An 8,895-nucleotide genomic window follows, 5' to 3' on the forward strand; every position below is an offset into this window, starting at 1 on the left:
TTATACTTGTTTTACCAATATAACAAGAATTTCATCTAATTATTGTAATATATATATTTCTATAATTTTATCTTTTTATACATACATATTTCATTATAAAATATCATTTTATTTCCAACATACATAATTATTGTATCCACACATGTACAATTTTTGTTTAACCAATATAAATATTAAGTTAAATCATTTGCATTTTGAAGATAAATTTAAAATTTATCTCTTTTCATATATATCTCTGGTAATATATAACATAAAACCAAGCGCATATGATAATATTTCCACATTTAATATATAATTTTATATTTCTTTCATAAGAATCCATATTTGTATTATACCGTAACGATATAATAATCCAACTATACGGCAGGTAATAAATTAATATTTGCCTGCCTCCAAAAATTAACGATAATATATGGAAACGATTTGTTATTCTATATATAATAGAAACTTGACTTTTGTTTCAACGATATTATCTATAAAGCGTATATTCCTATTATCCGCGGAGCCAAGTCCCGTGTTCTATAGAACTGAGAAACAAATTTGTACGGATAATAATATACTTTATTGTATGTAACCAATATAAACATAATCCGAAATAAATATTTCGAATAATGCGGGAGGTCGGCAACCACTGCCTACCTATAGTAGTTTTTGAACCCGCTGTCCTCAAAGCGGGTATTTTCAATTCCGTTTGCCACCCAACATACGGGCTATTCTCTTATATATTAAGAGATTATAGGAACATTTCATTTTTTTTCCATTATTCATATATAATATGATTATTTTTTCCCTTATACATATAATAATTAATCATTTTCATATGTATATTATTTAATTTACTCATATTATTGCCAAAATCATATGAATACATAAGTTTTGAACAATATGAGAGGTCGGCAACCACTGCCTACCTATAGTAGTTTTTGAACCCTCTGTCGTAATTCCGGTCGTTTACACTACTATACCCTCTCACTATAATGGCTTTTCTCTATAATACTAAGAGAATGTGGGATATTTTCAGCATTTTTTCCCTTATACATATAATAATTAATCATTTTCATATGTATATTATTTAATTTACTCATATTATTGCCAAAATCATATGAATACATAAGTTTTGAACAATATGAGAGGTCGGCAACCACTGCCTACCTATAGTAGTTTTTGAACCCTCTGTCGTAATTCCGGTCGTTTACACTACTATACCCTCTCACTATAATGGCTTTTCTCTATAATACTAAGAGAATGTGGATATTTTCAGCATTTTTTCCCTTATACATATAATAATTAATAATTTTCATATGTATATTATTTAATTTACTCATATAATTGCCAAAATCATATGAATACATAAGTTTTGAACAATATGAGAGGTCGGCAACCACTGCCTACCTATAGTAGTTTTTGAACCCTCTGTCGTAATTCCGGTCGTTTACACTACTATACCCTCTCACTATAATGGCTTTTCTCTATAATACTAAGAGAATGTGGGAATATTTCAGCATTTTTTCCCCTATACATATAATAATTAATAATTTTCATATGTATATTATTTAATTTACTCATATAATTGCCAAAATCATATGAATACATAAGTTTTGAACAATATGAGAGGTCGGCAACCACTGCCTACCTATAGTAGTTTTTGAACCCTCTGTCGTAATTCCGGTCGTTTACACTACTATACCCTCTCACTATAATGGCTTTTCTCTATAATACTAAGAGAATGTGGGAATATTTCAGCATTTTTTCCCCTATACATATAATAATTAATAATTTTCATATGTATATTATTTAATTTACTCATATAATTGCCAAAATCATATAAATACATAAGTTTTGAACAATATCAGAGGTCAGCAACGGTCTTTCCTCTATAATACTAAGATAATATGGGAATATTTTCAGCATTTTTTCCCTTATACATTTATACATATAATAATTAATCATTTTCATATGTATATTATTTAATTTACTCATATTATTGCCAAAATCATATAAATACATAAGTTTTGAACAATATCAGAGGTCAGCAACGGTCTTTCCTCTATAATACTAAGATAATGTGGGAATATTTCATCATTTTTTCCTTTATACATTTATACATATAATATTTAATCATTTTATATGTATATTATTTAATTTACTCATATAATTGCCAAAATCATATAAATACATAAGTTTTGAACAATATCAGAGGTCGGCAACGGTCTTTCCTCTATAATACTAAGATAATATGGGAATATTTCAGCATTTTTTCCCTTATACATATAATAATTAATCATTTTCATATGTATATTATTTAATTTACTCGTATAATTGCCAAAATCCTATGAAGACATAAGAGAATACAATATGAGAGGTCGGCGCAACCATAATATAGTAGTTGATGACGAGGTGTTTGGCAACTTGATACAATTCTTTAAAAAGTCTTTATATTAATTATATGATAGGGACAATATCATATGCGTCACTAAATTGATGACGAGGTGTTTGGCAACGTGACACAAATCATTAAAGTCTTTATATTAATTATATGATAGAGACAATATCATATGCGTCACTAAATTGATGACGAGGTATTTGGCAACTTGATAGAATTCTTTAAAGTCTTTATATCAAAAATTATATGATAGGGACAATATCATATGCGTCACTAAATTGATGACGAGGTGTTTGGCAACTTGACACAATTCATTAAAGTCTTTATATTAATTATATGATAGAGACAATATCATATGCGTCACTAAATTGATGACGAGGTATTTGGCAACTTGATATAATTCTTTAAAGTCTTTATATCAAATATTATATGATAGGGACAATATCATATGCGTCACTAAATTGATGACGAGGTGTTTGGCAACTTGACACAATTCATTAAAGTCTTTATATTAATTATATGATAGGGACAATATCATATGCGTCACTAAATTGATGACGAGGTATTTGGCAACTTGATACAATTCTTTAAAGTTTTTATATCAAAAATTATATGATAGGGACAATATCATATGCGTCACTAAATTGATGACGAGGTGTTTGGCAACTTGACACAATTCATTAAAGTCTTTATATTAATTATATGATAGGGACAATATCATATGCGTCACTAAATTGATGACGAGGTATTTGGCAACTTGATACAATTCTTTAAAGTTTTTATATCAAAAATTATATGATAGGGACAATATCATATGCGTCACTAAATTGATGACGAGGTGTTTGGCAACTTGACACAATTCATTAAAGTCTTTATATTAATTATATGATAGAGACAATATCATATGCGTCACTAAATTGATGACGAGGTATTTGGCAACTTGATATAATTCTTTAAAGTCTTTATATCAAAAATTATATGATAGGGACAATATCATATGCGTCACTAAATTGATGACGAGGTGTTTGGCAACTTGACACAATTCATTAAAGTCTTTATATTAATTATATGATAGGGACAATATCATATGCGTCACTAAATTGATGACGAGGTATTTGGCAACTTGATACAATTCTTTAAAGTTTTTATATCAAAAATTATATGATAGGGACAATATCATATGCGTCACTAAATTGATGACGAGGTGTTTGGCAACTTGACACAATTCATTAAAGTCTTTATATTAATTATATGATAGGGACAATATCATATGCGTCACTAAATTGATGACGAGGTATTTGGCAACTTGATATAATTCTTTAAAGTCTTTATATCAAAAATTATATGATAGGGACAATATCATATGCGTCACTAAATTGATGACGAGGTGTTTGGCAACTTGACACAATTCATTAAAGTCTTTATATTAATTATATGATAGGGACAATATCATATGCGTCACTAAATTGATGACGAGGTATTTGGCAACGTGATAGAATTCTTTAAAGTCTTTATATCAAAAATTATACGATAGGGACAATATCATATGCGTCACTAAATTGATGACGAGGTATTTGGCAACTTGATATAATTCTTTAAAGTCTTTATATCAAAAATTATATGATAGGGACAATATCATATGCGTCACTAAATTGATGACGAGGTGTTTGTTTGGCTACAGGAAAAATCATTTATTTATCGAATCATCAAGCAAAGGATAAGCTTCAGTGGATCGCAGTATGGCAGCTGCTCAACCACTTACAACACCTTGCCTGTTACAAAAGTCGTTTACAATTGATTCTAGGCTTTGTCATTGTATTAAATAATGCTTTTATATGTAACTAGCGCGGCATCAGGTGATCGAAGATCCTCCTAATTTACTATGTTACAAATTACATTGGCATCACATCCATTGTCGTTTATAAAATAAATTATAAACTTTAAATGGTTTAGAAGCCATACAATGCAAATTGCCCCTTATTTATCATTGCAGTCCAGCACGGATACGACCTTAGAGGCGTTCAGGCATAATCCAACGGACGTAGCGTCATACCACTGTTCGCTCGAACAAGTATTGTGCCATTGGTCCGTACCTGCGGTTCCTCTCGTACTACGCAGGAATGCTGTCGCAACAACGTTTTGTCATTAGTAGGGTAAAACTAACCTGTCTCACGACGGTCTAAACCCAGCTCACGTTCCCTTGCATGGGTGAACAATCCAACGCTTGGTGAATTTTGCTTCACAATGATAGGAAGAGCCGACATCGAAGGATCAAAAAGCGACGTCGCTATGAACGCTTGGCCGCCACAAGCCAGTTATCCCTATGGTAACTTTTCTGACACCTCTTGTTAAAAACTCTTTAAACCAAAAGGATCGATAGGCCGAGCTTTTGCTGTCCCTGTGTGTACTGAACACCGAGATCAAGTCAGCATTTGCCCTTTTGCTCTATGTGTGGTTTCTGTCCGCACTGAGCTGGCCTTGGGACACCTCCGTTATTATTTGAGAGATGTACCGCCCCAGTCAAACTCCCTACCTGGCAATGTCCTTGAATTGGATCATACCTGAGTAATTGGAGTTATACCAAATTTTCAAATCAAAAATACATAAATGCATCGTTTTATTAAAGAATTTGTTTGCGATTATATAACAAACTCGTGATACTTTGATCAAGAAGCTTGCATCAAAACCCAATACCATAAGATATAATAAATATATCCGTATAATGGCTAGGAAATGATACACGTTCCATTTAATCAAGTAAGTAAGGAAACAATAAGAGTAGTGGTATTTCATTGACGATACCAAACCGAGGTCTAATATCTCCCACTTATTCTACACCTCTTATGTCTCCTTACACTGCCAGATTAGAGTCAAGCTCAAAAGGGTCTTCTTTCCCCGCTAATTATTCCAAGCCCGTTCCCTTGGCTGTGGTTTCGCTAGATAGTAGATAGGGACAGTAGGAATCTCGTTAATCCATTCATGCGCGTCACTAATTAGATGACGAGGCATTTGGCTACCTTAAGAGAGTCATAGTTACTCCCGCCGTTGACCCGCGCTTACTTGAATTTCTTCACTTTGACATTCAGAGCACTGGGCAGAAATCACATTGTGTCAACACCCGCTAGGGCCATCACAATGCTTTGTTTTAATTAGACAGTCGGATTCCCCAAGTCCGTGCCAGTTCTGAATTGATTGTTAATTGATAATCGTTATAATTGATAAGAACTAATTGGTTTAACCCAAATAGTATTCTTAAAAATTTTAGCAAGAAAGTTCCACAATTGGCTACGTAACTAAACTATCCGGGGAACAAGTAACTAACATAAATGCTAGAAACTCTATTTACCCAGAACGAGCACATAAACCATGTTATTGTTTCCCAATCAAGCCCGACTATCTCAATCTTCAGAGCCAATCCTTATCCCGAAGTTACGGATCTAATTTGCCGACTTCCCTTACCTACATTATTCTATCGACTAGAGACTCTTCACCTTGGAGACCAGCTGCGGATATTGGTACGGCCTGTTGAGAAGTTTGCGTGTCCCCACCATAAATTTTCAAGGTCCGAGGAGAAAATATCGACACAACAGTATATGTCATGCTCTTCTAGCCCATCTACCATATCTCTCTGCGAAAGACTTCCATGGTAGTACGGCTATAAAACAGAAAAGAAAACTCTTCCGATATCTCTCGACGGCTTCTTTATGGTCGTTCCTGTTGCCAGGATGAGCACGAGGCCCATATTTAATAACAAACGGATACTCAACAGGTTACGGAATTGGAACCGTATTCCCTTTCGTTCAAAATTATTCAAGTGTATTATATTCGCTTTGTTTATATAGTTAGGCATTTTTGTTTTACTTGAAAATTTTCGGCTTTCGCCTTGAACTTAGGACCGACTAACTCGTGATCAACCACTGTTCACACGAAACCCTTCTCCACTTCAGTCCTCCAAGGTCTCATTCGATTATTTGCTACTACCACCAAGATCTGTACCAATGGCAGCTCCATGCAGGCTTACGCCAAACACTTCTACGCATACCATTGTACCTTCCTACTCACTAAAGTTTCAAAATTTATATCACAAGTAATATAAATCATCTACTTTAGCGGTAATGTATAGGTATACAACTTAAGCGCCATCCATTTTAAGGGCTAGTTGCTTCGGCAGGTGAGTTGTTACACACTCCTTAGCGGATTTCGACTTCCATGATCACCGTCCTGCTGTTTTAAGCAACCAACGCCTTTCATGGTATCTGCATGAGTTGTTAATTTGGGCACCGTAACATTACGTTTGGTTCATCCCACAGCGCCAGTTCTGCTTACCAAAAGTGGCCCACTGGGCACATTATATCATAACCTTGAACTTCATATCAAGAAAGTTAAGGTTCTTACCCATTTAAAGTTTGAGAATAGGTTAAGATCGTTTCGACCCTAAGGCCTCTAATCATTCGCTTTACCAGATAAGATTATTTTATATAATATTAAAATGCACCAGCTATCCTGAGGGAAACTTCGGAAGGAACCAGCTACTAGATGGTTCGATTGGTCTTTCGCCCCTATACTCAATTCTGACAATCGATTTGCACGTCAGAACTGTTTCGGTCTTCCATCAGGGTTTCCCCTGACTTCAACCTGATCAAGTATAGTTCACCATCTTTCGGGTCACAGCATATATGCTCAAGGTACGTTCCAGTTAGAGGCATAAATAATATAAATATACATTATACATAACTATATAGAACGCCCCGGGATTGTGTTAATTAGCTATAAATAGCTAAAAAACTAATCCCATTATTAGTCAAGTTAATTACGCTATTAGGTTTACATCCCAATAACTTGCACATATGTTAGACTCCTTGGTCCGTGTTTCAAGACGGGTCCCGAAGGTATCCTGAATCTTTCGCATTGTTAATCATACAAGAGCATATAATAAACACAAAAATCAATGATAATTATGCCATTATATAATTCCGAAAAATTAACGCTCTGTAATAATATAAATCTATCAGCACTTTATCAAATTAATAACATTTATTCTGTGTTAAAATGCAAGCAATTTAATTGGAATAAACTATAAGTTATATTTTATGATAAATTTGGGATATGCTAATAGATTACAATGTCCTTATATGGAAAAAATGCACATTATTCTTAATAATATTATTTAAATATTACAATTTTAATGATGAATTTTCCATAACGGATATTCAGGTTCATCGGGCTTAACCTCTAAGCAGTTTCACGTACTGTTTAACTCTCTATTCAGAGTTCTTTTCAACTTTCCCTCACGGTACTTGTTTACTATCGGTCTCATGGTTATATTTAGTTTTAGATGGAGTTTACCACCCACTTAGTGCTGCACTATCAAGCAACACGACTCTTTGGAAACATCATCTAGTAATCATTAACGTTATACGGGCCTGGCACCCTCTATGGGTAAATGGCCTCATTTAAGAAGGACTTAAATCATTAATTTCTCATACTAGAATATTGACGCTCCATACACTGCATCTCACATTTGCCATATAGACAAAGTGACTTAGTGCTGAACTGTTTTCTTTTCGCTCGCCGCTACTAAGAAAATCCTTGTTAGTTTCTTTTCCTCCCTAATTAATATGCTTAAATTCAGGGGGTAGTCCCATATGAGTTGAGGTTGTATATATAACTATTTTTTGCCATAAATTCTTTATATATAAATGATAAAACAATCAATTAAATTCGTTATAAATAGTTCCAATAGTTCTTGTAAGCAAAGTTATTTTTTATCCATTTAACGAACCAACGAAGAATAATAACAAAACCAAGATTTTTCTTTTTCCGAATCATTAATAAGAGACAATTCTAGATGAAAAATATTTCAATTTTTTATGCTAGACATTTCTCAGTATTATTTGATTGAAAAAGAAAATATTTCTCTTCGTTTTTCACATTCAAATGTGAGATAATGTTTTTCATTTCTTTTTTAATATTATGAATAAAATCATTATTTAATCCAATAATATACCATATGCTTATAAAAAATTTATAAACAACTTAATTAGCATAGTCTTACAACCCTCAACCATATGTAGTCCAGCAGCACTATAAAATTAATTAAAGTACATAACAGCATGGACTGCGATATGCGTTCAAAATGTCGATGTTCATGTGTCCTGCAGTTCACACGATGACGCACAGTTTGCTGCGTTCTTCATCGACCCATGAGCCGAGTGATCCACCGCTTAGAGTTTTATAATTCATTTTATATAATATCAATATTGTTTTTATTGAAAGAAATTAAAATACACCATTTACTGGCATATATCAATTCCTTCAATAAATTTATTTTTATATAAAAATAAATATATGTATATGTCTTATTTCATATAAGCATTATGTATCATAAAAATCTGGTTATGGTTTGCTATTTTGGGTGACACATACTGCAAAATTTATATAAAACATTAATGATGATGGATGACAGGTACAAAATTGTATATTTTAGGTTGTTGCATTAGCCAACGTATGCT

General features: G+C 32.9%; 1 non-coding gene and 1 pseudogene across 1 annotated transcript; both read right to left on the reverse strand.

Annotated features, from left to right (window-relative positions):
• Nucleotides 1-4,081: 4,081 nt before the first annotated feature.
• On the reverse strand, nt 4,082-8,042 carry LOC117149434. The gene has a single exon (XR_004460295.1). It is a non-coding gene; the product is annotated as a large subunit ribosomal RNA (ribosomal RNA).
• A 395-nt stretch (nt 8,043-8,437) lies between these two features.
• On the reverse strand, nt 8,438-8,615 carry LOC117149436 (annotated as a pseudogene).
• Nucleotides 8,616-8,895: the final 280 nt, after the last annotated feature.

The sequence above is a fragment of the Drosophila mauritiana genome, unplaced genomic scaffold, assembly GCF_004382145.1.
Source record: "Drosophila mauritiana strain mau12 unplaced genomic scaffold, ASM438214v1 U_211, whole genome shotgun sequence".
Lineage (NCBI taxonomy): Eukaryota > Metazoa > Arthropoda > Insecta > Diptera > Drosophilidae > Drosophila > Drosophila mauritiana.